The sequence below is a fragment of the Nomascus leucogenys genome, chromosome 5, assembly GCF_006542625.1.
Source record: "Nomascus leucogenys isolate Asia chromosome 5, Asia_NLE_v1, whole genome shotgun sequence".
NCBI classification, from domain to species: domain Eukaryota; kingdom Metazoa; phylum Chordata; class Mammalia; order Primates; family Hylobatidae; genus Nomascus; species Nomascus leucogenys.
The window spans coordinates 134,481,207-134,492,774 of NC_044385.1; positions in this window are offsets into that span (position 1 = coordinate 134,481,207).

Consider the following 11,568-nt stretch of genomic DNA (forward strand, 5'->3'; position numbering starts at 1 on the left):
GGAGTCTTGCTCTGTCACCAGGCTGGAGTGCAGTGGCGCGATCTCGGCTCACTGCAACCAATGCCTCCCAGGTGCAAGCGATTCTCCTGCCTCAGCCTCTCGAGTAGCTGGGACTACAGGCACGTGCCACCATGCCCGGCTAAGTTTTTGTATTTTAGTAGAGACGGGGTTTCACCATGTTCACCAAGCTGGTCTTGCTCTCCTGGCCTCATGATTCGCCCACCTCAGCCTCCCAAAGTGCTGGGATTACAGGTGTGAGCCACTGCACCCGGCCTAGAATAGTTTTATCCTTACAGAAAAGGTGCAAAGATAGTAGAGTTCCCATAGCCCCATTCCCAGTATCTCCCACTATTAACGTTTTATATTAATATGGTACTATTAAAATAGTATTGTCACAATTAACAAGCCAATGTCGATGCTTTGCTATTAACTAAGATTCATACTTCATTTGAATTTTCTTAGTTTTTCATCTAGGTAAATTTTCTGTTCTGGATCCCATCCAGATTGTCACATTGCAATTATTCTTTATGTCTCCTTACGCTCCTCTTGGCTGTGACAGTTTCTCAGACTTTTTTTGTTTTATGAGGGCCTTGACAGTTTTGAGAAGTATTGGTCAGGTATTTTGTAGAATGTCCCTCTATTTGGAGTTGTCTCATGGTTTTTTCAAGATTATGCTTGGATTATGAGTTTTGGGGGAGAAAAAACACAGCAGCAGAGTGCTAGTCTCACATATCATATCAAGGGTCCATGCTATCAATACGGTTCATCACTTTCCATGTTGACCTTGACCATCACCTAAGACAGAGTCTGCCAGATTTCTCCACCATAACATTAGTTGTTTCCCACTTTCTTTTTTTTTTTTTTAAATTTTTAAATTTTTATTTTTGAGTTGGAGTTTCTCTCTGTTGCCCAGGCTGGAGTGCAGTGGCACAATGTCAGCTCACTGCAACCTCCACCTCCCGGGTTGAAGCAATTCTCCCACCTCAGCCTCCCAAGTAGCTGGGACTATAGGTGTGTGCCACCATGCCCAGCTAATTTTTGTATTTTTAGTAGAGACGGGGTTTCACTACATTGGCCAGACTGCTCTCGAACTCCTGACCTCAAGTGATCCACCCATCTCGGCCTCCCAAAGTGCTGGGATTACAGGCATGAGCCACCGAGCCTGGCCTGTTTCCCACTTTCAATACAGTAAGGCAAGATTTTAACCTCCCCAAACCTCAGTTTCTTCTTTTTGTAAAATAAAGATAAAACTACCTCAAAAAGTTTTGGGAGCAATTCTACAAGCTGTTCTTAACTAACTCTTCCCTGGATTGCTGAAGCCTTTAGTTAATTAACAGCATGCTGAAAAGGTTGATGTTGACAAGTTACCAGTGTTTACATAGCTTTTGGAGGGGAGGATGTTTGAAGTCTTTATTCAGCCTTTCTCAGTGGTATCACCTGATCTCATATCTAATTGTACATTCTTAATTTTTGAAAGTTTTGTTATAGAGACGCTGGGAAGTTGTATAAGTTTCAGGCCTCACCAAAGTTTAACTGTCCGTGGTATCAAGCGGTTATTTTAAGTTCTTGATAGGTATTAACACATTTAATCTTGACAACAGTCCCTTGAGGGAGATCCTGTATTGTCACAATTTCACCTACTCGTACACTTAACCTCAGAGTTACTAACAGCCCAGAATCACACAGCTTTTTCTTAGTAAACTAATTTCCCAATGTCACTCAGCCAGCAATATTACTCAGGCACTCTGGCTCCAGAGTCCAAGCACATAAACAGCACTACAACAACTTAAAATTGGTAGCAGGTGCATCCAGCTATTGCCAATACCAGGCCCCACCCAAACATGTTGAATCATTTAGTTTCTGCGGTTCGTTTTTGGATATTTCTAAAGTTAACTTTATTTCCTCCTCCACTTATCCTTGCTGGCCCAGATATTTTTTTCCTTTGAAATTAGACATTATTGACCTACCATGGAGATTCTTTTTATCTAAATATTTATGAAAAATCGGCAGTCTTATAGAATATTTACTTCCCAACTTGTTTTTATGGAAACACTACTAAAAAATACAAGCATAGAAGTTTAACAGAACAATAATATCTAGGCAATTTGTTAATAGGTATTTAATGTATACTATTATACTGTAAGTCATAATTAAGGGAGCAACCTAAAAATGTAGATAAAAGACTGAATTTCCCCCAAAGAATTATTAAGACTATCTAGATAAATCAGAGAATGATTAAGTACCAAATTATATGTGTTATTCTAGAATCACAACAGCAGTTCCAAGAGGGGAAAGTTTAGAGGGGTGAATGGAGCAGGTGAGACTAGGAATGAGCCATGCAAAATATTATGGACATTTTCAGGCAGAGAGGTGGGCCAGGGGTGGCTCCGGAATCTCTGTGAACATAGGCAATGACAAAAATGGTAATACATGTATATTTCCTGTATTTTTCCAGGAATGATTTATTGTAGACTGGTGAGGGAGCTGGGCCAATGGAGAGCCTGATGATTAGAAAAAGGATATCATGTTGAGAAATGGAAGCATAATTTGAGTGTTGAAGAGGAAGCAATGATGAATAGATACTGGGGATTGTTACATGAGGTGTCTTTCATTACCAGGAAATGAGGTTCTCTGGTTTCTCAGCCCTAAGCCATTTTTAAAAGTTGTTCTCTCTCTCTCTTTTCTGATTTTTGTTTGTTGTTCTTAATAGGCATGGTCTTCAAGCAAGATTTATGATCTACATGGGGGTTAGGAAAGCTAAACTGCACGAAGTTATCAGGCTCATCCTAAGGGTTCCCTAGAGAAGACAGAAAACAGGTATCATATGATTTGGTTACAATGCATCTGATGTATGTTGCTAGCTTCATAACTCATAGTTTCTATCATTTTCACAAGGAACACCTGGTGAATTTGCACTTTTTAATCTTACTTTGTTCTGGTATATGGTGCTACAAAATCAGTTCTTTGTTTGAAGAAAGTAGGAAAAAATGTGTGTATTAAGGCTCATTCTCATAGAATTCTTCTTTGTAGACTGGGCCACGTCATCATTTTTACATTAGACTTTACAGCAGAGAAGAATAAGTGAAGCTCTGTGATATTCCAATTTCTATTTGGTGTCAGCCATACTGTCAATAAATTACTAGATTATGCCTGACCACATACAATTAGAGAAAACATAACTCCTACTTTCCCATTAATAAAAACGTGAAATACATAAAGGAATTATTAAAAAATTAAATCGTTCAAATTAAACTTAACTTTTTAGTAAATTAACTTACTGAGCAATTAAAATGAGCTAAGAGGAAAAAAGGACGTATCTTAAGAATTCTATGTGGAGAGCAAAATAAGATTTCTGATTTTGGTGTTTAGTTTCAGTACCCAGCATCATCTTTGAAGTTCATACCAGTTCCATTTATTTGAAATTTTGCCTTTCTACAAAAGTATTAGAAAAACTCAGAAAAACACAAAGAAAGTACCCATACTTACATCACTTATATATACTGTTCACATTTTGACATATGATTACAGTTCTATTTTTCTATGCGTTTAAAATATACTTTTTAAATTACATACTATGTCAACTGTATTGCATGTATGTGACTAAATCTTCCTCAATAGTTTCACAGTTATGTATCATATGAAATGTTCTATTTTAATCTGTTTAGATGGCCCTAGATTTTTTCCTATTGCAGATAATACTGTGATAAACATCCTTGCATATACTTCTTTCCATATCTGTGGGATTTCATTTTAAAGAGGGATGCTAACCAAGAACTGGATCATGAAAACTGTAATTCACTCTCACTCTGTTCAAATAAATGAGTATAATTTAAATGATGCATATCAACTCCACCTCTCCCATCAGGTTTTCGATAGTAACTGATAATTAGCAACTGCCTCTACAGTGACCTCATTTACATAATTAACAAAATCCAATAAGGCTGAAATTTATTGTCCTGTTCAGTGAATCATAATCTGGCAGCAGTTGCTACCAAGGCAGGCATTTGTGCCTGGCTGTTCACAGCTTGTCTGAAAAAGCATTTTGCTGGTGATATCCTCATGAACTTATTCTTAGGAGGCAATATGATAAGAAACAGGTCACTAGTTTTCTCTATTGAAAAAAGTTCAAATTCATTTTACACTGGGGATTCCCATACAAAAAAAAAGAAAAGACAACTCCTTCAATTAATAAATGTATGCTAAAGAAAACCATTGTATTTGGAGAACTCCCATTTGAGAGACACTCCAGAGGGAAACTATCTTACCCAAGCATCTCCTCTGTGACATTGATTAGAGAAAGACGACACTGCTGAGAGGAAACTGAACTCATTTGGGAAGTTCTTCTTTCATTTCCCATCTCAGAGCCAACCCAGTGTATCCATTTTTGACATGCCAGGTTTTATCTTTTTATTTACATTTACAGTACAAGAACTAATGCCCAATTGTGTTGTCAGTGCAATAATAGCAAGAACAGAAAGCAGTGAATCTCTGTTGTGATTAGACTAAGTTCTTAGAATTATTACTTATTCCTGAAAAATAAGACAAAACATTTGAATTTGGCTTGTTCTGATGTCAAACATAAATGCCAGCTAAATGTAATCATTATAAAAATGTGTGAAGAATGTAGTCAAGTCTCCTTAATCTTGGCTGCTTCAGTTAGGTGACATGCCTTAAACCCCAACAGAACTTCCATGTGATTAAAATCACTTTTTTGTTCATGTTATTTTTTTATTTTATATATTTTTTTGAGACGGAGTCTCGCTCTGTCACCCAGGCTGGAGTGCAGTGGCATGATCTCGGCTCACTGCAAGCTCTGCCTCCAGGGTTCACGCCATTCTCCTGCCTCAGCCTCCTGAGTAGCTGGGACCACAGGCGCCCGCCACCTCGCCCGGCTAATTTTTTGTATTTTTAGTAGAGAGGGGGTCTCACCTTGTTAGCCAGGATGGTCTCGATCTCCTGACCTCGTGATCCGCCCACCTCGGCCTCCCAGAGTGCTGGGATTACAGGCGTGAGCCACCGTGCCCGGCCCATGTTATTTTTAATATTTTTAATAAACATGTTTTTTATTTTTAATTTCTACATATTAAATAACCAAATTGATATAGCTTCTCAATACTACGATTCATACAAAGATAACACTTTTATATTAGAAAGATGGTCACTGCACAGTCACACAGGCAAGGGCAATAATGTTTCCTACACCTCTAAGCAGACAACAGGGCCTGTGTTTTGGAAAGCTCGAAGGACAGCAGTGATTATAATTATTGGTGTAAATAGGTATTTCATTGGTTGGTCCTTTTTGTTTTCAATAGATAATACATAAACATGGAACAAAATTTAGAGGGTACAAATGAGTGTGTAAAGAGAAAGGCGAAACTTCTTATCACCTCTGTCTCCCAAGATCCTCAGTTTCTTTCTTTGGAGGCGACACTTTGACAGTTCCTGTGCACCTCTGACGAGAGCTGATACCATGTGTGAGCACACTCGTTCATTCCTCTTTTATAAAACAATGCAAATGGTGAAAGCCTCCACATAGTGTTTTACACCTTCTATTTTTTTCTACTTAATGTATCTTGAAGATCCTTTCATAGCAGTACATATCAAAATGCCTTATTCTTTTTAAATACAGTCATGTGTTGCTTAACGACAGGGATACATTCTGAGAAATGGGTTGTTAGGCAATTTTGTCATTTTTGTGAATGCCGTAAAGTGTATGACACAAACCCAGACGGTACAGCCTACTACACACCTAGGCCATTTGCTACAGCCTATTGCTTTTACGCTATAAACCTGTACAGCATGCTACTCTACTGAATACTGCAGGTAATTCCAGCATAAAGGTATGCATTTGTGTATCTCAACATAGAAAGGGACAGTAAAACTACGGTATTATAATCTCATGGGATCACTGTTGTGCATGCAGTTCTTTCTTGATGGAAATGTCATTATGCGATGCATGACTATGGTTGCATATTATTATTGCCTGATATATCATCATGTATTTAATCAAAATTCTGTTAACATTTAAATTACTTCCTCTTCTTCAGCATTATAATTGTACAGTAACTAACCTTGAAAATATCTTTTTGTACATGTGTAACTATATTTATATGATAAATCTGTAGAAATTAAATTACTTCATCCAAGCATAAATGCATTTTAAATTTTGATGATAGGAACTGCCATGTGCCCCCCAATAGTAAATCAGAATCAACACATAATATAAATATAAATGTTTCTGTCAAAAAAGAATGAATATCTATTTTCTCACACCCTTACCACACAAAGTATTATCAAAGTTTCGCTTTCCAAATTTGATAACAGTAAGAAAAATATGACTTTAGTTTGTCTTATTTTCTTATGGATGGTGGGGATATCTTTTTATAAGTATTATAGTCATTTGTTTTCTTTAATCTATATTTTATGGTTTTGAATATTTTTATATATAATTTTCTTTGTTATTGTTTAGTTAATAGCCTTTCTTAGAGATGCCCTTCCTATAATAAAGAAAAATGTCATTATTCTGCTATTTTAATACAAAATTTTTCCTACTGCATCAACTCTTTTGATTTATGGTGTTTACCACATAGCACTTTTATGAATTTTGTACATTAAATTCAGTCCTCTTTTTTTCCTCTGGGTTCTGTTTTTTGTTTTGTTTTATATATTTAATACTTAAAATAGCCTTCCCTAAATTTATATTATTTGTATGACTTTATTTTCTTTTAAATATCTGTTTTATCTGAAATGTACTTTGGTCTAAGCAATGAGAGTGGGTTCCAAATTTACTGTCTATTTTCTAAATGACTACTATCCTCAAACTGTGTATTAAATAATATGTGTTTTCTGCCATGACATGAAATGTTGCCTTCATTATATACTGAAGCTCACATACAATTGGGTTTATTTCTGGAATTTCTAAGTCCTTGATCTGTTTAGTCATGTAACAAAACTGCAGTGTTTTCCTTACTACAGCTTTATACTTTACCTTGCACTGTTTTCACTAATGGAAATCAATTTTGTAATCTGTGTAATATTCCTCTTCATTTCTCTTCCTTTCCCAATATTTCTTGATATTCTTTCATAATATTTTTTCAAGTAATATTTTTGAATCCTATTTTCTAGGTTAAAAACTAAAACTATTTTTATAATGTCTCTTTTTTTCTCACATTATACTATTTGTTTTGGTTGGGGAGGTATAAAAGATATAATCTCTGCCATCCGGGAATTTACAATCTAATGAAATGAACACAGATCAACTTAAATATCATTTGGGCAGCTGGGCAGTAAAGTGTGTTGCTTATCTGATTTACTTACCCAGGGCAACATAATTTAGACCTTGACAGTCATGTAAGAACCAACCAAGAAGGAATAGGAATACATAACAATCATTTGATATCTATGACATGAATCTTTAGGAAGACAATAAAAACACAATCTAGAATAAGATCTATGTACACACTTTACTATGATGAAACACTAAAAATAGAGACAAAAGTTCTAAGGATATTATACAACAGAATTGTGATCATTAATGTCCAGCTCTTCTTTTTTGAAGACCTGGAGGCAACTCTTAGTGTGTAGCCCAGGAAGTAATTTCTGCTTTAGTCTAGCATGGATTTCGTTTCCTTTAATTTCTGATGATAGTGTACATCTCATTGCAGGCAAATACTCATAGGACAGGTTTCTTTTTAACTCTGATGCCCATTACCATGTTACCATGGGTGTACACAGACATAATATTTTTACATATGGATTTTAATGTGATTAACACTGTAGTAGGGTTTAGCCAATGGCCAAGGTTAAAGACACATATTTAATTTTTAGTTCACAAAAGTGGCAAAAAAGAAAAAAAGATAAAATTAACTAAAAAATACAAGGGATAGTTTTATTAGAGAAACTGAGGATTTAACATTTTGCATGCAAAACAGCTGATTCCATGTATGGATCAGGGTATAAACTGGACTTGAAATATTGAGTGCATTTAGGCAGCGGTGAACTATAGAGATGGTGAAGCAGATGTCTGGGTTAAAATTCTGAATACATACATTACCAGTTGTCCAAACTTGAGCAAGTTATGTAACTTATCTGTGCCCATATAACCTCTTCCATAAAATCAAGTTTAGAATAGTACTTATTTCTGCTTTGGTGTGAGGATTAAGTGAAATAATAGTGTAGGTAAGGAATTTAGGATAATTCTTGACACACTATAAACATTCACTGAAGAATAGCTATTTATTAGCATCACGTATGTCATGTTACAGATTTTGGACTAAATTTTGTAACAATATATACATACATAAAATACATAGTATTTTAAAAAGGAAAATGTAATGGCAGTATGAAAAATGATTTAGAAAGAAGGTAGACAAGTTAAGAACACTGTATTTTATCAGATGAGTAAGTCTTAGGTTACTCCTTAAAATGGGGAACATAATTACACCTATCTCCCAGAACAAATGAGATAAGATTCATTTAAGTTCTTAATAAACTGAGATATTATAGACAAAATATAGTTGCAAATGTAAGTAAAGAACACTATCTTGGTTGGATGGTATAAATGGTCACTCCCAAACGGGGTGGAAAAGGAGGAGATATAGAAAAGATACCACAAGTGAAATGCTTAGATTTAGAGGTAAAATGAAGCCCCCATTCCATTGCACTTCTTTTTTTTTTTTTTTTTTGAGACGGAGTCTTGCTCAGTCGCCCAGGCTGGAGTGCAGTGGTGAGATCTCGGCTCACTGCAAGCTGTGCCTCCTGGGTTCACACCGTTCTCCTGCCTCAGCCTCCCCGAGTAGCTGGGACTACAGGCACTCGCCACCACACCCAGCTAATTTTTTTGTATTTTTAGTAGAGACAGGGTTTCACCTTGTTAGCCAGGATGGTCTCGATCTCCTGACCTCATGATCTGCCTGCCTCGGCCTCCCAAAGTGCTTGGATTACAGGCGTGAGCCACCACACCCAGCCTCCTTTGCATTTCTATTTCCCCAGAGTTTAACCCCAAATCAGGTTAGAATCTCATGGGAAGAAGGGTGTCATATTTTCCCTACTCTATAGCTGGACATTGTAAATTGGCAGTATTGTGATTGATTTAATGCATTTGCAATTGTTTCTGGGGGACATTTGTTTTTGTATTCAAGAACAAATTGGGAACCTAACTTCCCAATCTGTTCAATGTTGGTGGTATCAGAAAAACCCAATAGCAGTTACCAAACGAGAAGAAAAATCCATATGTCTTTAATGCCTAAAATTAGGTGTGTTTGAAAATGTGGATTCTAGAGTTCACCCAGACCCACACCTGATGCTCAGCGTCATTGCTCTGGGTGTGTGTGGACATTCCTGCACTGCAGTGCTCCTGAAAGCAAGACGCCATAAACAAAAACCAAGATGGCACCTCATCAGTGTTGCTCTAATTAGAATATAATATCCCCATTTTACAAATTGATCTCATACAGTATAATTATAAACCTTTAAGAACAATGTAAACTTAATGCTTTTAAATCTTAAAAAGCAGAAATAGAAATACTTTATTTCTTAAATCCCTTTGGGAATACACAGCCAGGTTTTTTTGTTTTTGTTTTTCTGAAAAAGGGGTGAATTTCCAATTCAAGAAAAAACTTTCTTTAATGTAGAAATGTTAGGGAACAGCTCTTTCAAAGGCAAAAATCTAAATGTGTCTCCTGGAAAAGCAAGATGGAAGCAACAACAAAAGAGATAGAGCTTTCAAGTCTTGTCTACATTATTCATTAAAACAGACATAACAATTAGAATTACCAAAAAAATTCCAAAATGAACATTTTCAACAAAACTAGGAGGAAAGTATCTCTACAAACTGTTGAATATAAGTGGATGGGATTATGCCAATTACAACACCAAGAACTGTGTGGACACAGAAGCTGTACTAGACAAAGAAGGAGGAAGACAAGGGGGACTTCTGATGGTTCTAACAAACTGGAAATTCAGAAATTACCAACACTCACTTTCAAAAAGAGGAGTCCCCACTGAGGGTGAAGGATCTGAAAACAATGCTTAGAATTTGAAGGAAAATTTGAAAGCTTGAATGTCAGTGGAGCATTTGGGGCTGGGCTATGGAAGCCTAGGTCATTAGGGATCTCTGAAATTTTCAGAGAAGGACAGAGCCTCATATTAAGGGGGATCTGTGGAGGAACATGTCTCACATTTAACATAACAGAAATGCTGGAAGTAAAGAAAATAGGAGGTTTAGTGATGGGGGAGACAAGAGGAGATGGATAGCTTAAAGTGTTGGAGAGATGGCTACATGAAAAGGCTGCATTTTTAGTATGTTGCAGAAACAACAAGAGAGGAAACCCCACAAATATGAAGCTAGCAAGGTCAACCTGGCTCATGTCGAAATCCTGCACAACAGAAACTTCTTTCTAAACATACAGGAAAATCAATCTTACTTTACTATAATAGCACCATACAAGGTCTGCAGGCCACATCCATACAAAGATGTTGTAAGAAAGATGAGTTAATGCTGCTGATAAAGGCATACCCAAGACTGAGTAATTTATAAATAAAAAGAGGTTTAATGGACTCACAGTTCCACGTGGCTGGGGAGGCCTCACAATCACGGCAGAAGGCGAAAAGGATGTCTTACATGGCAACAGACAAGTGATAATGAGAACCAAGCAGATACAAAACCATCAGATCTCGTGAGACTTATTCACTACCACAAGAAGAGTATGGGGGAACCGCCCTCATGATCCAGTTATCTCCTACCAGGCACCTCCCACAACCCATGGGAATTATGGGAGCTACAGTTCAAGATGAGATTTGGGGCATAGCCAAACCGTATCAGTGACATTCTATAGAAAATGAAGACACAGCTAAAGAATATAACCAAGAAAGAAAGAAAAACATATAATCTATTATCTCAAAGAATGCCATAGTAAATTATGAAAATAATGAAATATATGCAGGAAAAGCAATATACATCAAAATTAGAAAACATCAGTACTGAGATATCTGAACAATAGGAGAACATTAAGAGAGAGTTGCGTATGCCCAGAAAATATTTTGAAATAAAAGAAAATGGTATTTCAGAAATTAAGCCTAAACTAAAAGGAACATAAGAGCATAGAAATTATTGTAGGAGAAATGAAAATAGGAAATAAAAATTCGAAGAAAATGAACCATAAAGCAATGAAGTAAGAGATAAAAGGTATTCTAGAGAGAGTGAGAGAAATGGAAAATAAAGAGTAGTCAACATACATATAATGGGAGTCTCAAAGAAGAAAACTGAAGCAATATTAGAAAAAGTGCTTAAGAATATAATCCAAGAAAGTATTTTGGATAATAAAAGACTTGAACTTATATTTTAAAGAGGCATACAGTGTACCTGGAAGAACTAATTCTGAATGCTCAACACCAAAAAACATTCTAAGAAAATAACTGAAACATTTGAAAAATAAATTATTTTGGCATCTAGGGAAAATCCCTTCCTTAAAAGAAAAAGATACCAAGACTTTTGACAGTAATGCATTATACTAGATACAATGAAATAATGAGTTAAGATATTTAAATGAAGAAAATGTGAGCCTTTGA